Raw genomic sequence first — 20,645 nt, 5'->3', positions numbered from 1 at the left:
ATAAATTAATTTTATGGGTTCTGTTAGCTCTATTAAAAAGAAATTCCTTTCTCCCTTCTCCAAATTACAGGAGTACAGTGAAATTCAAATAAAATAATTAACTAAAGAAACTTCAATGCTTCCATCCCAGGCCTATGCTCCCATTTGATATCCTGGAGGCCCAAACTAATCTGTCTTTTCTTATTTTCCCATTTTTTCAAAAGTTACTTCTAGGCATTGACATTTAGAATCATCAGCATCAGAAGGGCAAAATAGCATTACTCAGCAATTTAGGAAGAGAGTAGAGCAAAAACAAGGCAGATTGTAGAAAATGACATATTTGGGAAGTGGTAGAAGGTTGCAAATAAGACGGGGAAAAGTAGTGGGAGTTAAGTAGCACATTCAGGAACTTGATCTATATATAAGTAAGGGATTACCTTATTGTGGTCATTCATTCATTTATTAACTACCTATTGTTTTTACTCTTTAGATACTTTTTCCTATTTTCTTTGACCTTTCATTGAATTGGTGTTTGTTCAAAGGAAGGGCTGACACCTAGTTCAGTCTCTGAAAGTCTTTTCCACATCTTTCTACCATAGAGGAGACATGGTCTCTTCTGTTTAGGATCTCAAAATTGTGTGAGAGGCAATCTCAAAATTGCCTCTATGGTCCTGACAAGAGTATGCTGCAATCTTATCAAATATAGCACTTGCCAGGATTCTGCACTGTAAAGTTATTTTCCCCCTTTCCATAATGTACTTGAAAAGCAACTTTGCTGAGTGGAAAACACAGAGGTTTGGGAACCAGAGGGAACTTGATTTAAGTCCTGGCTCTTCCACTTATTAACTAAGTGATTTGAAGAAAGTGTTTTAAATGTTCTGTCCCTCCATTTCCTCACTGGTAAAAAGAAAAGAGTGGCGGATGATTATGAAGGCTAAGTGCGCTAGCCCATGGAAAGTGCCTGACCACAGATAATCCCACTGCACTGCAGGGGTATGTGCACCTCACCACAACAGCCTGCAGTGTGTAACTATAATGGGCACTGTGCACGTTGCTGAGTAAAGTGGTTTGGGTGCACGATGTCGTGTGATGCTCACCCAGATTCTTGGAGTACATATTACTGTAGAGTTAATCACACATAAGAGTAAAAATACTACTTAGGAATGTAAAGAAGTTTATCAGAGGCAGTGTGAGGAAAGTCAGAATTTGAACCTAGTGCTATCTAAAGCCAAGACATGCTTTTTAATCCCTCTACTCTTTTCATTTCCACTAGGAGCACCACAAACAACAGGAAAGAGCCTCACCTGGTCACACAGTAGCCTTGCTGTTCTGCTTAATGCCCATTAGGTTCAATAAATAACTGAGTGAGAACTGATGAGTGAATGAGAAGTAACCTCCTTTTTCTCTCTCTCTAAGCCTAAATAAAATTTAGCCAAATTACAGACAAATCCTTAATCCTTAGGCCCACTTTTATTCCTTGCTTGCAAAAAGAAAAAAGATTTTGTAATAAGTCTAAAACATTTACTGCTCATTTTTGTGTGTGAAAACTGCACAAGCAGTCTTCGGATCCATCCAACTTATAACCAAAAGGGTAAATGACAAGCCTATTATTAAAGTTTTGATTAGTACTGTTAGCCAAGGTCCAAAGAGGGTTTTGTTCAACAGTTCTGAAAAACCAAACACACAAATCTCATGTAGGTTTCTATGCATTTGCCTTAGAATGACTGACTGATGATACTTCAGACTGTCAAAATGTCGAATTCCTTCAAAGAATCCCGAACAGGCTGAAATAGGAGTAGCTGTTTTTCATGTTTCCGGAGAGACTGCTATTTTTGATTTTTAACCTCTCCTTTGCCAAATTAAGTTTGGCACTCTTGCTCTCTGCTCCCTTTACACTTAGAGCTTCCCTGAGAAACAACCTCATCTGCATTGGCTTAGAGATGCTGTTCTTGAGCCAACACAGAGCACTGAGCCAGCTTATGGCCTCTTGGCTACAGGACTTGTTATCCTTATGCAAGACAGAGAATGACCATGCGAATCACTTTTTTTTTTTTGGCAGGGGGAGGGGGCAGGGATGACCTTGGGATCTGACTCATTTTCAAAGAAGGGGTATAAATGTTAAATGTAATCCAGGAGGAGCACAGAATGCCTCACGTCTCAGAGGTGTGTAAGCACAGCCTTTCCAGCTTCCATTAAGAACAATCACATAAAAGAAAATAACAATAAAATAAACAAAGTCAAACTCAAAAAAAAAAAAAAAAAACCATCACAGCAGGCTCTGGCATTACATAACATCATAAAACATCTTGTCCACATTCTGATTTGAAGAAAATCATGAAAATTCTCATTTCATTGCAAGAATCCTCATCACCACTAGGCTTTGGAATGAGATTTGCATCCATGTGGGGGAGGTTTGTATAGAGGGAAGAGAAATGGGCTTTGAAATCAGAAAGGTTTGATTTTAATTTACTGCTCTGCCACTTACTAGCTTGTATGTCAATGTGGGCCAATTTGTTTTAATGGCTACAGAATAAGTCCCTAACCTCACCAGCATTTCTTCAAATATATACTAATTGGTTTCACTGGAAAGCCTGGAGAGATTATTTGGAACATTTCTTGTAATTCCATTACCATATTAAAAAAAAAAAAAAAAAAATGTGTGTTGCCAGTCGTCTCCCTTTACTGCCGCCAGTCATCTTGCTAAAATGCAAATCATGCCACTGACCCAGGAACATCCTGCAGGGGCTCCACGCTGCCTGAAGAACACAGTCGAAGGCCCTGAGCATGTTGGGGAAAAGTCTTGTGCAATGACCCTTGCTCTGTCTTCTACCAGTGCCTGTCTCAATCTCTATTTTTCAGCTCTTTCAAACCTCGGTGCTTTGAGTGTATAATTTCATAACCTTTAACACATGTATATACTCATGAAAGCGTCACCAGCATTAAGGTAATGAATATATTCATCATCTCAAAAGTTCCTTTTGCCCCCTTTTAATCCCACTCTCCTGCCCCCTCACCATCCCACAGGTAACCACTGATTTGTTGTCTGTTGCTATTGATTAGTTTGCACTTTCTAGAATTTTCTACAAATAAAAATCAGACACTATGTGATTTTTAAAATTTTTCCTTCTTTAAGAATAATTATTATGAGATTCTTCTATACTCCTGCATGTATCATTCATTTATTCCTTTTTATTGTCTTTTATTGTGTAATTCTGTTGCATGGCTATGCCATAATTGATATATCCATTCACCTGTTGATGGATATTTGGTTTGTTTCCTATTTGGGGGTATTACAAGTAATGTTGCTATAAACATTCAGCTCTATTCTTCATATAGATGTATACTTTCATTTTTCTTTGGTAAAGACCTAAGTAAGTAATGCCTCTCTGTTAATGGAAGGTGTGTTTAGCTTTTTAAGAAATTGCCAAAATGTTTTCCCAAGGTTTTGTAGCATTTTACATGCCTACCAGTAGTGTAGCAGATTTCCAGTTGCTCCACATCCTTGCCAACAAATGATGTTGACTTTTTTTTTTTTTTAATTTTAGGATTCTAATAGGTATGCAGTAGCATCTTTTGTGAATTTGATTTAAATTTCCCTAATGATTAGTGGCAAATGCTTATTGTCCATCCATATATATTCTTTGATAAAGTGTTTTTAATAATCTTTTGCCTGTTTATTATTGTGGAGTTTTTTTACATCTTTTATGACATTTGGAGAGTTCTTTATATATTCTGTTATAAAATTAGTTATTATGTATTTGATTTGCAAACACTTTTTTCAAGTCCATGGCTTTTTCTTCTTCTTAGTGATTGATTTCAGAGAGAGAGAGAGAAAGAAAGAGAGAGAGAGAAATGTCAATTTGTTGTTCCACTTATTTTGCATTCATTGGTTGATTCTTACATGTGTCCTCACCAGGCATCGAACCTGCAACCTTGCATATCTGCATGATGCTATAACCAACTGAGCTACCTGGCCAGAGCAAGTCCATGGCTTTTTAAATATTATTTTATCAGTGTCTCAAAGAGCAAAAAGATTTAATTGTGGTGAAGTTCAATTTATAAATACTTTCTTTTATAGATGCTGCTTTCAGTGTTGTATCCAAGAAACCTTTGCCTAACGGCCACATAATTTTTCCTACGTTTTCTTATAGAAGTTTTATCGTTTCACATATTAAATTTAGGTCTATGATCCATTTTCTTAGTTTTGCTTACAGTGAGAGGAATATCCAGTTGTTCCAAAACCATTTGTGGAAAAGGCTATCTTTTATTCACTGAATTGCTTTTGTCAAAAATCAATTGTTCATAAGTGTATGGGTCTCTTTCTGTGAATCTCTATTCTCTTCCATTGATCCGTATGTCCATCTTTATGCTCCTACCACACTGTCTTGTTCCTGTAGCATTATAATAAGTCTTGAAGGTAGATAATGTAATTTCCCCAACTTTGCTCTTCTTTTCAGTTTTTTTTGGGGGGGTGGTATTCTAGGTACTTTGTGGTTTTGATGTGCATTTCCCTAATAGGTAATATTGTGAATTTTATCATGGGCTTATTGATCATTTGTATATAATTTTGGAGCAATGTCTGTTCCTATTCTTTGCTCATTTGGGGAAGGTTATCTTTTTATTATTGAGCTGTAATAGTTATTTATACATTCTGAATATAAGTCCCCTATCAGATATATGATTTGCAAATGTTTGGTCTCACTCAGTGAGATTTCTTTTCATATTATTGACAATATTATTTACAGCACAAATGTGTTTTTTTGTGATATTCAATTTCCTTGTTTTCCTTGTGTCACTTATAGTTTTGGTGTCATATCTAAAAGGAGTTTGCAGAGCAAACAATTTATATCAGCCACCGTTCTAAGCCCTGGGGTATACCTATAATTGAAAGAGGCATGGTTCCTGCTTTCATGTAGATTCAGTGGGAGGGCCAGATATTTATTCAAAGTCACATATAAATATATAATTGCAAACTAATTAGTGCTGTGCAGGACAAACCTGAGAGCCACGAGGAAATATAATAGGGGACCAGACCCAAGAGTGTGTGTCTGTGTATGTGGTACGTGTGCACGTGTACATGTGTGTGTGTGTTTCAGGGAGAAGTTGCCAAGAGTTTCCTGGTGAAACAGTATTTGAATTGAAACATACAGAATCTAAAAGAGAAAAGGGCAATGGAGAAAGCTTTCTGCAGAATGGACCTTAAAAAGTATATCTCCCAGAAGAACTGAAAATGGACCTTGTTGAGTTGCAGAGCAAGCCTGAGAGAATCATCAGATAAAGATGTGTAAGCAAGCAGGGGAAATGGCTTGCCAGGTCCACTAGATCATGCTAAGAACTTTAACATTTTTCCTAAAAGCAATGGGGAGTGATTGGAGGATTAATCACTTTGACTGTAATATGGAAAAACAGATTGCGGAGCGAATAAGTGGCAGTGAGGCGACCAGTCGGGAGGCAATTGCAGTCATTCAGGCAAGAGATAGTGGTGGCATGGAGTATGGTAATAGCACTGGAGATACAGAGAAGAAAAGAAATTGGAGAGACATTTACTAAGAAAAATGAATAGAGCTTGGCCTTGGAAAGAACATGTGAGTGACAAGTGATTTACTGCTATCTTTGTTCTAGGAAAGAGAAGGTGTCCTCAGAGCCCTGAGTTTCAAACTTAGCAGATTTTGTTCTCAAACATTTAGTTGTCTCTAATAAATTAAGTATCTGAACTTCCTGCTTAGTTCTGCTTCCAGATCTGATCTCATGAACTTCTGACTTCAGGTCTTTTCTTCTCTATATGCACTCCATATTATCCTTCACATACAATATTTGATACATATCCTCAAATACTAAGATTGCACCTATTTCTTTTCTAACCTCTGTATATTTACTTCCTTAGATTATATTGGTTAGCCATTGGTATAACCTGTACAATCAAGTTCAATTTTCCAGAACTGTACCAGGTACTAGACTATCTGGCTGATATTTTTACAGTCAGTACCCTAGAATGTGGACGAGACAAAGGGACTTTTCCTCCCTGGCCATTGGAAACTAGTCTCAAGTAGAGATCAGCAAGACCTGTAATTAACACATCATCTTAACAGCTCCAGAACTGAGATGAAATATCCTCCAAGTTCACAACACCGCCTCATAGCCCATTCCCCTAATCAGACCACACATTTACCACACCTTCTGCAGAACACAGTAAGATATTTAATGTTTCTTTCAGATGTAAAAATTGATGAATTTCTCCTAGATGCTGAAACTTTAGGAAACATGATATATAATTACCCCCTCTTAAAATTCCCTGTGTTACAGTTCCAAAGTTTGCAGTGCATATAGCTGTAATTATTTCTATATGTAATTACATTTACATAATACTTATATGATTTTATTTACATACTATCTAAGGTGATGATTCATTTTCAGAAACTTTTTAGATGCCCCAAAACAGAATACACTGGAGCTATATTTATGTCTTACTTAAAATGCTAGAGAAAAAATATATATATATACATATATACAGGGGAGGGCACAAGTAGGGTTACAGTTGTGAGTACATGAAACACAGAGTTTGTTCTTGTATTATTATTTAATAATTATTGTATTACTTATTTGTGTTATAACTGTAAGCCTACTTTTGCGCACACCTGTATATGTTAATTTGTCTTAGTAAGGCAAGTATATAAAAATTTGAGGAATAATAAATAAATGAAAATAGAAAAGACATAGTTATGTCACAGTGACAAATCATTGTTTCCATGCAATATCAGGGGAGAGGTATGCTACATCCCAATTATAACCAAAACAACAAAGCACTCCATCATGATAATGAACATCAAATGCATGGATTTCCCCTTTGAACAAAGACACCAAAGCACATCAGAGCAAGGGGCTTTATTGAAGCAATTTCTGGGTATGTTGAAAATGGCTGTGAGTTTGGCTGAAAGGTTTTAGCCTAAATTACTGAAATTAAAACAATAAGCATACTTTAGTTAAGTAAATGCCTTGGTCAAAAACAGTGGTAAGTGTGTAGCAGCAAGGGGGTAAGACTGACATAAGGAAAGCATCGTGAAACTCAGAAATCCCACTATAGTGCTAACTTCTTGACGAGGAAGATTAATAACCTCTTACTCAAGGGTTTTAATTCTAAAGATGTTCATTTTGAGCTTCCTTATTCTATGTGATTAAAGCTTTAAGGCAGAGATTAGACCCATGGACCATATTCAAAAGAGACCTAGATGGTGATTTTATACAAAATCTGAGCAGGTCAGTGGTCAGAGGAATCATTACAACCCAGAGTCACTCCTCCATCTTCTTAATAACTGTTTAAGCAATTCAGACAAAGAAAAGGGAGGGGCTACTCCAAATAAGCCTGATGATTAAGACTGTTGAAGGCAGCAAATCATATGAGATCACTCTTGAAATGATAATTTGCACCATAATTGGGTTTTTAAGGTCAACCCTGTTGTTCTTCCTTAGGACATTAGTTATCTAAGCAGCCACCCCCAGTCTGGCTTGTTCATCTGTGTCCTGCAGTTCTATTCATTACCTATTTTCAGCAAGTATTTGTGAAAGTCAACAAGAAGGGATTACTACAAAATTTGTTTAAATAAAATATATAAATTATAATATTGTTTTTACAAACAATAAAAAAAATGGGAATTATGTTGGCCTCAATTCTTTCCTCAACCACAAAATAAATGTTGGTCCACTGACATATGCATTATATTTAAATTTTTCTCATGACCTTCTAAATTAGAAATCCCCATGAACATTACTAAGCAAGGGACATGAAGAAAGAAAAGATAAATATGAGCAATGTGAGAGAAATCAGTTAACTACTAGAGAATCTTTTTATTTTGACAAACTGTCATAAACAACTGATTTTGTAGTATTTTCAGCCAACAAACAGTGAGTTCTCTAATGTTAATAAGAATAATGAGTGAATAATGATAATCCAGTTCTAGGCTCTTCTAATCCGTCTGTTTTGATATCGATGTGCTGATGTACCTGGCATAAAGTTCTGTTTTGTTTTCCTTTGCCATGTTTCCCCCAATCTCTGTCAAAATCACCATCCATAAAGGCAAATTATATTTTGTTTTACCAACATATTACAGTTCTGTGTCTACTCTCCAAAGTGGACAGTGTAGCTCCTTCCAAATATCATCTATTTAGCAGGCCTTTATAAGTTGAATAGTTCCTGATGTCCACTTCACAAAAATTAGTATCACATCATCTTGAAAAAATGCATGCAAAGACTTTGAGTATTCAATTTAATTTGTGGTTTTAACGCCTCCATTTTCACACTCACAGGAAACATCTGCCCTACTAATCATTGTTACTTTCATTTCCACAGACAATGCATTCAAATACTGATTAGAGTAAGATGCTGTGAGCTCCCAGTGCATATCAAACAGAACAATGAACACCCAGATTACATTAGAAGGACTGTGACTAAAGACATTTAGACAGAATATGTGTTGATGGGGTAATTATTAGGTGGAGTAAATTGCAATGTAGAAGCTTTAACAAGTACTTGTATAAATAGTTTCTTTTCCACAGAAGAGATCTTGTAATGGGAGGGGGGGAAATGGTCCCTTACTTCTAGTAATTTCTAGAATCAATTGCCTGAAGTCCTATTGTAAGAATACCTTTAAAGTTTCGCTCTGAAATGCATTATATGTATTTAATTTTGAGTGGATAAATCTGGGTGCTGGTAGACATACCTGATCTGGTGATTTCTTCTTCACCTGTGCAGTGAGAATCGATAAGATTGATGCTGTGAGACAGCTACCTGAAGTGATCTAAAATGAAAAAGGCATTTTGAAATTAGGAAAAGAAACTTGCAAACTTCAATAATGATTGCCTCATAATGGCATGTTTTTCAGTCAATCAATATTTACAGTGTGGGCTCTGTGTACTGAGCCCAGTTAAATGTAGGCGTGGAAATACAAAGGAGAGAGTGAAAAGAACCTAGCTTAATGTCACTAAATATTTGTGAAATGAATGAATGAGCAAATAAAAATGGAAAAGATATAATCCTCTATCTGGATTAGTTTATAAATTACTTGAAAAGGAAAAATATCACATGAAAAAGATCTACTAATTATAGTCTATCAAATCCATAAGTCTGAATTATTTTATACAAAATTTCTACAAATAATTTTGGAATTAAAGATGAGCTAGAAAGAAATTTTTAAAGGAATTAGAGAGAAGACTTCCCAGAAGATGGATTATTTCTGGAGAACCTACTAAAACCACCTAAGTCACAAACCCTAAAGATCCCTGGAAGAGAAGAGAACACAGTAAAGTTAAATTTACACACACATATACACACGCATACACATACATATTTACACACGTGGGGGTGTGTGTATAATTTAATATTAATGGTGTGATATCATAAGTGTGTTAGTTTAAGATATAAATCTCAGTTACTTAATCAAAAATCACATCCTGTGGTGTTCACTTGGCATTTTTTCAGAAAGACCTTCCAGAGTCAACTACCAGGGCCTCTTCTAAGCATCTCTCTATCATCACCTGAGGCTTCGGTAATTAATCTGATGAATGTCAATCATGAATTTGCATTGGTGAAATTAGCATGATGACTGTTAGAAGTAGGTTCTTATTGGTGAGACTGGAAGTATTTAGATATGTGAATTTGCACATATACTTTAGTAAGGTTCCCCTCTCCTTTCATAACCACAATATAAAAATTGAGTGAGTCCTGTAAACTATATCCTCAAGCATAGTGGCCATAGCCTGATCCTAAAGTGATCTGTGTTTGGTTTAGAGTGTAGGAGAATTAGTAATTGCCCAATGACCACCACAAGACTACCTTTGTTCACATCCAATATTCTATACCAGGTGGTGATCAGAAGATCTTAGAACACCCCATGACTTTATTGAGATTAAAATATAGGTAGCATAAACTGTTTTGTGTTTGATTGTAATCAATGTCTGTATTTAATAAAATTCTATGTGTATGGCAGAACTTGATTTGACTTTTTATTATAACTTGATATCAAAATTGTCGTAGTAGCTGACTCTCTCCTGAAACTTCTTTGGTAGCTAACATCATCTACCAAAAAAAGAACCTAGGAGTTGGGTGTCACCGAATTGGCATAGCTTAGCTTGCATCAACATTCTGAGTACTGCGCTCCTAATCTCCAAATCCTCTCCACTGATTCTTTTTTTTATCAGAACAAGTTATTTTTATATTTATCTTTATTGTTGAAAGTATTCCAGATGTCATCTTTTTTCTCCATTGACCCTTTCTACCCCTCCCCCTCCCCCTCCCCAGGCCTTCACCACACTATTGTCTGTGTTCATGGGTCATGCATACATGCATATAAATTCTTATAAATTCTTTCCCCACCCACCCCCACATTCCTCAGAGACTCATCAGTCTGTTCCATGCTTCCATGTCTCTGGATCTATTTTGTTCATCAGTTTATTTTGTTCTTTAGATTCCACATATGAGTGAGATCATGTGAGGCTTGTCTTTTGTCTTGAGGATGATTCTCCAAAGATTAATCATTTCAGCCCTGAAGCAGTCACTGAACAAATCCTCTTTGTTAGGCTCTGAGTTTAGCCTTAGTTATACAGAGCTGTGGAAGTCAAAATCATTATTTGTTGGGACTCACAGTCTAGTAAGGGAGCCAGACAGTCCAGAAGATAATTATGATTTAGTATAAGTAGAGAGTAATACAGGCTAATAATGAAGAGCAAAGATACAGATAGATATATGAATGTTGAATGCATTAATATTTAATCATTCAACAAATATTTTAATTTTTATCACTTACTGTATCCCAGACAGAGAGAATGAGCGAGAGACATAGTTTCTGACATTTTAAAACTTTCTGAGGTGTACATGCACGGTAGATGCAAAAAGAAACCAAAATTTCTGAGATCTCATTTGGCTTGATGCATGCCTTTAAGCTTATTCAGGGAATCATTTCTGTCTCTCAAAAATCTATTCCAATCCTGCTAGTTCCATGGCAACTGGTATTAAGTTAATGGACTCCATTTATTGTAGTGTCAAACCCAGAAATTCTACTGTTATAAATTTATCTCAACCATTATCTATGGGTAAGTACAAGACAGTTCACTAAAGTTGACGGCCAAACTAAAGATATCAATGGACAACGGCTAAAGTAGATCAGCAAAGCTGTGAGCCAATTAAATCAAGACCTTATGTTTTATTTTTCTTTATTGGATTTGCAATTAACAAAATGCTGGTAAATAGTAAGTACTTAAGCAAACCAAATTAATAAGTGATGAATGCCAACAAGTAAAATGTTAATCAGATAGTCACGTCAAACGTGTGTCCAAATAATCGAAGACACTTAGCATCATCGTTGAATTATTTATAATGAACACTTTTATATAAGTTATTGTATTATATTTATAATTGGAAGAAAGCATCATTTTGCCAGCTATAGCCACAGGTATTTTCGACAGAAGTTGCTTCAATGAAAGCCCCTTGCTCGGATGTGCTTTGGTGTATTTTTTTTCAAGATTGATAACTAAATTTTTTTCAAAAAGGAACTGCTCTGCATAACAGAGAGAGAATTTGGAGATTGCAGAATATAGAGAGGTAGGGAAGAAGGGGGGAGAAGGTAGGAGTGAGTAAAGGAAAAAAGGGATCTATGAGGTAGATGACCATCCCCACTAGCTTCTAAATTTTCAATAAAATAGGCAAAACTCACAACTGATATGATAAATGTTTTGTGGAAATCAGTAAAAATAATTCATTTCAGGTGGGACTGACACAGTGTGGGACAATGTGAGCCCCTTAGAAATCAGCATACAGTTTAAGGAGGGCTTTTAAATTTCATGGTCTTGAAATACAGAGACGTCGTGTTCAAGAAAATTTCATACAGGTGAAAAACCTTATTGAACATAAAAAATACACTAGAATAATATTATTCATGCACTAGGACATATTAATATGAATCTTGGTATAGTAGGCTGAATGACAACACCTCCCCTAAAGATGTCCACATCTTAATCCCCAGGACCTGTGAATGTACCCTTAAGTACAAAAGGGACTTTTTGATATGATTAAGGATGCTGAGATGTAGATAGTATCCTGGGTCACCTGGGTGGGCCCAAATGTAACCATACGTGTCATTATAAGTCAAAGAGAGAGGCAGGAGGCACAGAATCCCAGAAAGATTTGAAAATGTTATGCTGCTGGCTTTGAAGATAAAGAAAGTGGCCATGAGCAAAGGATGCAGGTGTCCTCTAGAAATTTAAACTAGGGGACATCTGTAATACTGTCAACAATAAAAAATAAACTTAAAAAATAAAATAAAATAAATAAATAAAAAGCAGGAAAATTAATTCCCCTTAAAGTCTCCAGAAGAAAAGCAAACCTGCTAACACTTTGATTTTAGTTTAGTAAGACCTCCAAAACTGCAAGGTATAAGTTTGCGTTGTTTTAAGGCACTAAATTTGGCATAATTTGTTATAGCAACATTAAGAGACTAATGCATTCAGCTTAGTAAATCTTGCTTAAGTAAGAATCAGATCCACATGTTTTCAAGACTTGGCCAAATTGTAAGAAAACAATCTGTTGGATTGCTAGGGTGTGGGGCAGAAGGGAAGATGTAAATCACTGAACTGTATACTTTAAAGTGGTGAATTTTATGTTGTTTGAAATTTTAGGTTATGTGAATTATATCTCAATAAAAATCAATCAATCAATAACCTGCTGAGTAAATATTATACATTAACAACTAAGTTCTGTTTTAACCTATTGTTTGACTATTTAAATGTAATACCAGCATACTTTCCTATATTACTGTAACCATGTTTATGGTGATCGTGATGGTAAGATGGTGATAACAATTTTGATGAGGACAACTTTGATGGTAAGATGACGATAACAATTTTGATGAAGACAACAGCCAGGCTGCTTATTGTCCAGTCTGATTCAATTCCTTTAAGGGTCTGTTCTCACCCTAAAGAAACATAATAAATAAATGAAACAAATCTAATACCCTTTATTCATTGACTTGATTCTGATCTATCTTTGCCTCCTTGGCATTACCCCTCATTTCTTTTTTAACCCTCTCCTTTCTTATGACTTCTGCCCAATTTAACCTCAGTGCCAGACAGTTTTCATCAACCACCCTGAATGCTGCTCTCACTCCTTCCCCAGAGGCACCCTGTGATCTGCCTCCCAGGAGGGCTCCGGCACCTGGACCTTTGTCTTTCTCTACACTGAGAGATGACTGGCCAGTCCACCCCCAAATTCAGAGCACGACTTCGACAGGGTCTTCTACTGCATCATCATCACCAGAGTATCAGGCATGATGAGGAAGGAAAACAGAATCAAGGAAAAAGGAGGTAGGTTGAGCCAGTAGCAGGAAGGGAGGCCCTTTTGCTGTGCAGCCTTGCAGAAGGCAAGGAGCTTGGTCCATATGATGGGGAGGTAGGAGCTCATATGTAGGGACAGAGGGCTAACAAAGATGGCCCAGAAAATCCAGCAGGACCTCACTATGCCCTGCAGCTAAGAGTATTGTCCCAGGTATTAGAGCAGATGGGAGAAAAAAACAAACACCTGGTTGAGTTTAGCAGTTTCTTGTTTAACAATACTGAATGCATTATATTAATAAACAGTTCCTCAAGCATCCATTATGAATACTCTTCACAGTGAAACGAGGACATTTGAGTATTTCTTAAGATCAACTGTAGCCTGGCCGGGCGTGGCTCAGCTGTTGAGCATCAACCTAGGATCCAGGAGATCGCAGTTCAATGCCCAAGTTGAGGGCTAGATCCCCAGTCAGGGGTGTGCAGGAGGCAGCCAATCAATGACGACTCCCTCATCACTGATGTCTCTCTCTCTCTCCCCCCCTTCCTCTTTCTGAAATCAATAAAGATATATTTTTTTAAAAAAAAGATCAACTAAAGATTTTTCAAGCTTACTTCTTGGATTCACATTTAAGATGAAACAGGCCACAGAAAGCCTGGGCAGATATTTAAAATGGTATGAAGAATTATACATATTCATGAGCTGACATTTAATGATTACAATGGTCCAACCATTGTGATAGTCACCTTCTGTATATCATATTGTATAATCGTAATAATTTCAAAAACTTGGGATTATTGTTTCATTTTATAAATGAGGAAACTAAAGATCCAAAAAATTAAATAACTTTACCCAGTTGGTAAGTGTTGATATCCCAATTCAACTTTATGTTAGTCTCACTTTAAATGTGTGCATTAAACTCCTTTGAGATATAAACTTTTTTTCTTTAATACAAATAGTGCACTGGATCTAATAAAGCCAAAATTTCAGCTTTAAAAATCCTTTAGGTCTTATTAGTTTTCTTTCTTTTTTTATTTTTAAGGCAGCCTATGTGATTCACAAGGCAAAATACCTTGTAATTATTTTACTGTATTTAATGCCTTGTCACTTCATTTGTGGACATGCACCCTAGAGAAAATGGCTGGATTTTCTTATGGAGAGGGTTCTTTCTTCCAGAATTTTGCTACTGTTGCAAAAGGCTTGTCCTCATTTCTAATGGAAAATCACTAATGGAAACTTTTATCAGACACTCAGTAACTTATCAAGACTTGAAATATATTGTCCAATGTCACTCCAGAATAGTGATTTTCAACCTTTTTCCTCTCATGGCACATAGAAACTAATTACTAACATTCTGTGGCATACCAAAGATATATTTTTTGTCAATCTGACACACACACACAAAAGGTATAATTTTGATTAGTTTACTACTATTACTACTACTGCTAATAATAATTACCTACCCTTTTTGCTCACAACTGACTTTAAAAAAAGCCAGGTGCCTATACTTATATATAAGGATTTCTGGTATCAATCAGATACAACCTTATTATATGACATGACCAATTAGATGTAGCTCTATTATATTATGGTTCAAGACAGGGCATTTACACCAGACAGCTATTGGTGTCTTGGCTGTTGATTGTTGTCATTATTTATTGACAATCTAGGGGAAAAGAGGTCAGTATCCCTGACTAAACAGTCAGGTATTGCACGTTTTAAAAATTCTTGTCACACACTGGCTGAAAATTTCTACTCTAGAAATAGAATTGTCCAAAATTATACAAAGCCACACCTAATATTTCAGCTTGACTGCAAACTAGTAAAGTGATGCATTATACTAAGAAAACACATCAGGTTCAGAGATCTATAATTAATCTTGTCAGTGGATGGGGCAGGACAGATTCCTATTTAAACTTTCATCTCCATGAGACTTTTCTCTCATTTACTGTATCAGTACAGAGCACACTGGGGACTCAAGGGATCTAAACCCATTATAGTGGTTTAATAGTCAAGTTCACTCTCATTGCATACCCTGCCTTATGCTTGGCGGCATTAAATATTTAACTAACTATGACCATGATGTTACTGAGGCAGCTTTTAGTGTATATTTTATACATACTGTTAAAGAACAAATGTAAAATTTAAAAGTCTGTACCCAAGGCTTGAAGAAAAATAAATGGTCATGGACAACACAATCTGTGTTTAGCCCCAGTAATTGAATTATATTACAAAGCTTTCTTCATATATGTATGCATTATATTCTATAATAGCTAAAGTGCAATGTGAAGAACCATAAGCAATAATTCCATCATTAAATTTTAATGTACAAGCACAACTTGGATAAGAAAACATGCATCTAAGCCTTGAAACAATACTAAAGAAGGTACATTATTTTGAAATCTGAGAGATAGGTTATATTATTATTATCTTTTAGTAACATTGGAAACAGATGAAGCAATTGTAGATTGAGAAAAAATGGAGACCTATTTAGGAAACAAATAAGTGAACTGTGGAGTTTATTTTGATAGACTTATTCTTTGTTATTTAATTTGTCTCTGGAATTTGTCTACCTTTCTGTGGCTCTCAGCAGCCCCTTTTATTCCTATGAGGTGCTTCTCTATAACACTGAACCCCACATTCCCTTCTTGTTGTGAGACTCATCTGAGAGATAAACATACACTTGTGTCACAAATCACACCTCATGTGCTTGGGAAGCTAGTTTTTGTAATGCCTAGGGAGATGTGAATCACAATGTCACACAATTAACTTGTGGCAGGGACTACGTCTAAAGTGACAGGTAACCATAGGAACAATATTAGACTTGTGAGCTGATGCATATGAATTATTATGTGGAGACTAGGAACATTTTCTGATTTGATGTTGACTAATTTTGTTTATGTTTTGACCCTTTATATCACTATTATATGTGACTAGACTTTGAAAGCACAGGATTTTGATCAGTGACAATCAGTCAATCAGTTGTGATTGAACTTCTTTGATGAGGGAGGCATCTTGCTTATCTCTGGGCACCAGTGAGTGAGGAACCACTTCTTTTGAATAGCTACAAAGTGCCAGATACTGTGGGATGCTTTCTGACATGCATTACTGAGACAAGCCTGAGAAGAAGGTATCACTGTCTCAGTTTTACACGTGGAAATTAACACAAGTTAAGTCACAGAGCAACCAGGGAAGGCATTCGAAATTTGAACCCCATTATGACCAGGCAATTGAAGATCAATATTGCTGCCAAGACTATGATTAAGGATCAAGGTGCACTCTTTTCTTTGTATTGACATCTCCTAGGGGCACCCTCAAAGGGTTTGGTGAACGTGACAGATGCTCTACCCGGAAAATAAAGGTAGTCATTTCTGCATATTCATTTAGAGAATTCATGTACTCTCGGAAACTCATCCACAGACACCTGGATCTCAGAATAAAGACTCTTAATCCACAGGGAAGAAACCCAGTTGTATTAGCCTTTGCTATCTCCTTGATGAATAGAACCCCAGTCAGGCACAGACTTGGTGATAAGTAAAGATTGTTGAATAGAATAAATGAATTAATCAAGAAATTCCTCTTCACTCTTCATTACTAGCTCAAATTACTCCTCTGTGGGTGTTTGGCTTACTTACATATCATTGTATCACATGTTCTAATTCTTAGGGCATCTCCACTGTATATGAAGTCCTTGTTTGTCCATCTGTATGAATTATTTAATTTAACCCTTGTCAGTCTTCATTTATTTCAATCTTACATTCAGGCACTAGAAGAGTGCTTGACACAGATTGGGAAAAATATAAATAATGGGGAAAATGCAAAATATGTATTCAATAATGCTAACATTTTTAAATGCCTATTATGTAGCATGCAAACACACAAATACTTTGCACATGTGTTATCCTAGCTTAATCCTCACCACCCTATGAAGCAAGTTTCACACTTTCTTTTGCCAAAGATATACCTGAGATTTAGAGCTATCCAAGGCCTTGCCTGAAGTATAAAAAGCAGTTAAGAAACAGAGCCAAGATTTGAATCTGGGGCTTTCTGACCTTCAATTTTGTGGAAGCTGAGACACACAGAGAAAATGACTTGTCTGGAATCACACAGTTACTATGTGACAAAGCATGGAGATGAAGCCCACTGTTCTTTCCACTCCACCATTTAATTCTATGTTCTATCAATTACCACCAGAAAACTGACAAATGTCGCTTTGCAGCTAGCCCTGATTTATAATGTGTTGATACTAATTGGCTGTGTTTTCTGTAGGTCACAGAATAGCAAAGAAAGAGACTAACTTGGCTCACAAAATAGAGAGCTTCTTTGATCTTATGATATTCTCAACCATTTTTGGAACAAGATGACCAAACATACCAAAATGCTTCAACTTGACCTACAGTTTATTTAGGGCAGAGAAGTTCTCACATCTCTTCCATTCACAACTCAACTTGGTCCTATACTTAAACTACAGCAACTGCATCCCATAATAACCATTTAGAGGAATTATCAAAAGAGGTAAAATGTGGCTCTTGGCATTTTATTTTATGTGATTTGATTAATTATAACAGTACCTATTAGAATGTACAATTTTTAGCTACTTCTAAGCTCCTGACATTTTGATTCCTAATTATACCACTTTAAGTCCATGTGTGCTTTCCCCATAAACCAGCATCTCTACAGCAAATACTAGGTTGTAGATCTATACTTCACTAAGCACCTTTCTCAGTTATATCTATCTATCATCTATCTATCTATCTATCTATCTATCTATCTATCTATCTATCTATCTATCTATCATCATCTATCTATCTATCTATCTATCTATCATCTATCTATCTATCTATCATCTATCTATCTATCATCTATCATCTATCAATCATCTATCATCTATCAATCTATATCATCTATCTATCTATCTATCTATCTATCTATCTATCTATCTATCTATCTATCTATCTATCATCTATCTATCTATCATCTATCATCTATCATCATCTATCTATATCTATCTACCTACCTACCTATCATCTATCTATCATCTATCTATCAATCTATCTATCTATCTATCTATCTATCTATCTATCTATCTATCATCTATCATCTATCTATCTATCTATCTATCTATCTATCTATCATCTATCATCTATCTATCTATCTATCTATCTATCTATCTATCTATCTATCTATCTATCTATCATCTATCTATCATCTATCTATCTATCTATCATCTATCTATCTATCTATCTATCTATCTATCTATCTATCTATCTATCTATCTATCATCTATCTATATCTATCTATCATCTATCTATCATCTATCCATTCATCCACCTATCTAAATCATTGGCTCATTTAATCCTTACATAACCCTAAAATATTTTATAATTACCTCAATTAATAAAAGTGGCAATCGAAACTGACAAAAGGTAGGTAACTTGCAAAATATCACACATCTAGTAAAATTTAACTTTCTTGAGTATATCTTTTTCTATTTTCCTTTATCTGTAGTATCAGAATCATAAAAGGACCATAGAGAGTTCAATAAAAGTAGAATACAAAATATATACAATGACCTCTACCTGATGCTATAAATGCTTTGATAGCAGGCCTTACACAAGGGATGGAGAGCTCAGAGAAACACATGTACACATGAGAACAAAGAAGAAAAGCTACAAGCATGGACACATTAAAAACAAAAATCTTCCTTTAAAATATATACTCAATGTTATTCAATTGTTATGCAATCTCATAACAAAAAAACTTTTCAAAATTTTAACACTACACCTATGGTACTTCTTTATTCTTCATTGTTTAAAGCAGCATTTTGAGATAAAAACATCTATACAGAAAAGAGTTAGGCATCAGAAAGCCTCAAGTTGTATCACTATCTCCCTTTAAAAAAATTGTTGAGTCAGGGGAAAGCAAAGTGTATGAGACAGAGTAATATAATGGAAAGGGAAAGGAACTCGGTATCCATCAAACTAAGTTCAAATCCCAGTGACCTTGGTCAATTCATTCACTAAATCTCTCAGAGGCTCATTTTTTTCCTCATCTGTAAAATGGAAATAAAAATGAAACAGAGATTCTTGCTACAGTCATTTTTTTTTTTGTGAGCAAAAGGCGCTGTGGTACATTATAAATTCCATAAGTGCTATGAAGAGATGACTTTGTACTCTGAGAAGACAACCACAGAAGTAGGCTTAGGTTATCAAAAGTCCCTGTTAGCATCAAGTACAAAAGAGATATTTGTAGATTCATTTAATAAAGCACATTGGAAACAATTTACAAAATAATAAGTGTGTACAGATTTGCATATTTAAAGCTAAAAGTCTGTTATGTATGTGGCTCCTGCTTGCAGTGAATTTAACTCTCACCACAATTAAACCCCAGGTCCAAATACTTTGTTCAGTTATATCTACTCAGCCAAATGCCTTCTCTTATGTAAGATTTTGAGGATGGATTATTATGGTCATTTTTTGTAGTTTGGCAACAGCTGGAATTTACAATGAAGATTTAATAAGCACTGATATTTGAGTTTATTAAAATTTATAAGAAAATAACACCTAATGAACTGTATAGAAAATTAGGGGAGTTTGATCAACATTATCAATCATGTTTTTGTGACTCATGGAGTGTGTTTTCACTTCTCTGCAAATATAATTTAGAAGGCAGTTGTCATCTCTTATTGTGCTACATATAAAAATCATTACTGACTATCACTACCTTTCTGAATTTATCAAATTTTTTGCTTTAAGTTCCAAGTGCATTTTTAAAAAGTAGAACTGAAGTATAGAGAACAAAAAAAATTGCTTCATAAATTATGTTGCTGTTTACATTTCTACTGACAAGTCAAATCATTTGTTGAAATACAAAATTCTGTTTTTATTGAACAAGTGAGGGATAAGTTAAGAAACTCACCCAAATAACAGTTCCCTTTGATTCTACATTTTCATGCCATCTCTCACTAAAGTATATAAATTATCTGCTTCACTCATCTCCTGTTTTTAGTGTCCACCAGCTTCCTGAAGCGGCACTCAATGCTTCTCAAATGTTCATACTCCTCCATTACAAGTGTCGCTGCCCTGGTGAAGGAACTCCATCTGAACAGTTATCCTGAGCTTCCACCTAGTCTCCCATCTGTCTTCTCAGCACAGGGGCACACCTGAGGGACCCACACATTGAAACATCTAAAGGTGGGCAACCTGATGAAGCTCTAGCTTCTGAAGCTTCACCCCAACTAAAGCAGCTACATGCCTACTACAACCTCAGAAGGGGGAAGGAGTGCCTGAAATCAACCTGCCACACCATCACCAAATATCTTTCTGAGGTTGCTGACTCTGTGGCACAGCTCTTT

At 35.7% G+C, this 20,645-nt stretch overlaps 1 long non-coding RNA gene across 1 annotated transcript in view; it reads right to left on the bottom strand.

The window, feature by feature from the left end:
* LOC107534142 (uncharacterized) overlaps nucleotides 1-20,645 on the bottom strand; it is a 737,970-nt gene that overhangs the window by 262,560 nt on the left and 454,765 nt on the right. The window contains exon 3 of the long non-coding RNA XR_015715280.1: nucleotides 8,694-8,771. This is a non-coding gene — a long non-coding RNA (uncharacterized LOC107534142). The remainder of the gene's footprint in view (nucleotides 1-8,693; nucleotides 8,772-20,645) is intronic.

The sequence above is a fragment of the Miniopterus natalensis genome, chromosome 11 (assembly GCF_054644295.1).
Source record: "Miniopterus natalensis isolate mMinNat1 chromosome 11, mMinNat1.hap1, whole genome shotgun sequence".
NCBI lineage: Eukaryota > Metazoa > Chordata > Mammalia > Chiroptera > Miniopteridae > Miniopterus > Miniopterus natalensis.
The sequence above is the reverse complement of the archived record's forward strand: the minus strand, read 5'-3'. Positions and strand labels throughout refer to the sequence as shown.